The sequence below is a fragment of the Salmo trutta genome, chromosome 32, assembly GCF_901001165.1.
Source record: "Salmo trutta chromosome 32, fSalTru1.1, whole genome shotgun sequence".
NCBI lineage: Eukaryota > Metazoa > Chordata > Actinopteri > Salmoniformes > Salmonidae > Salmo > Salmo trutta.
In genome coordinates, this window is record NC_042988.1 from 5,205,876 (window position 1) to 5,207,100 (window position 1,225).

A 1,225-nucleotide genomic window follows, 5' to 3' on the forward strand; every position below is an offset into this window, starting at 1 on the left:
CAGTGAGAATTGTTGAAGGAAGAATATTTATTATTTATTTACTCTCTCTGTCCCCCCCCCTCCCATCTCTTTCTGCCCAGGGGGAATCCTAATGGTTACCAAGGCAACATGACAAGTGACTTGGCATGGATCATCAGAGCTTGTCTCTTTGTGAGTTCTAGACTCTATATTGCCTCATCATTTCTCACCAACACTATTCAAGCTGTCACAGCACTGACAGTCACACTTGTAGCTGGAGATACCACAGTATCCATCTGGGTTTCGCTCACATTATCATATAAAACAGTGGGCCATGTATCTTTGATACCCTGAATTGACTGGAAAAGGTTTGAGCCCAACCCTGAAACAAACCCAGCTCCTACTACTTACGTGCACGTTGTTTAGCTATATATGAATGAAACAAAGTTTTACATTCTATGTGATGTGGTTGTAGTGAAATTGCATTTAATTCAATTAGGTATTCACTATTATTTAATGATTATTTAACCATGCACATTGCACTCTTCAGGTTATTAACAGATAAATAGTGTACTCGACTGATTCTCTCCTCTACTCTCTCTCCTCTCCTCAGAAGATGTGCCTGTGGAGAGCCTGTCTGTGTGACGGGACTGGCTGCGTGTATAACGAACTTTTGACAGAAATGGTAAACGATAGTCACTAGTTACTCATCACAATTCCTCTAACTTTCTGGTGCATTTTCATACATTTTATTTTTTACTTTACCTTTATTTAACTAGGCAAGTCAGTTAAGAACAAATTCTTATTTTCAATGATGGCCTAGGAACAGTGGGTTAACTGCATTGTTCAGGGGCAGAACGATAGATTTGTACCTTGTCAGCTCGGGGATTCGATCTTGCGGTTACTAGTCCAACACTCTAACCACTGGACTACACTGCCGCCCCATAATATGATGCTGAACCTTTAAGTAACTGGTTGCCTTTTTACCTTCAAGGTAGAAAGTCTGCCAAAGGACTATTTGTTCAGAGTGAACAAAAGTGAGGTATGGGTTCCATTTCATTTCTGTACATTCTATCTGTAAAGCCTGACTCCTAACTTGAAATCTGCAAGTATAAATTGAACTTGAATCCATTAACATACATGCAAAATTTTATGAAAAGGTCAATGTTATGCAAGCTTATCTCAAGCCATGATTTGGCTGTAAAGGATTAGAAACTTAATTTCTGTCATTTCCACATGTTTATTACAGGAAACGTTTGAAAGAGCT

The 1,225-nt window shown here is 39.0% G+C and overlaps 1 long non-coding RNA gene across 1 annotated transcript; it reads left to right on the top strand.

Moving 5' to 3' along the window:
* The first annotated feature begins 575 nt into the window (after positions 1 to 575).
* On the top strand, positions 576 to 1,001 carry LOC115170866 (uncharacterized). The gene is made up of 2 exons (XR_003871102.1): positions 576 to 643; positions 953 to 1,001. It is a non-coding gene; the product is annotated as an uncharacterized LOC115170866 (long non-coding RNA).
* Positions 1,002 to 1,225: the final 224 nt, after the last annotated feature.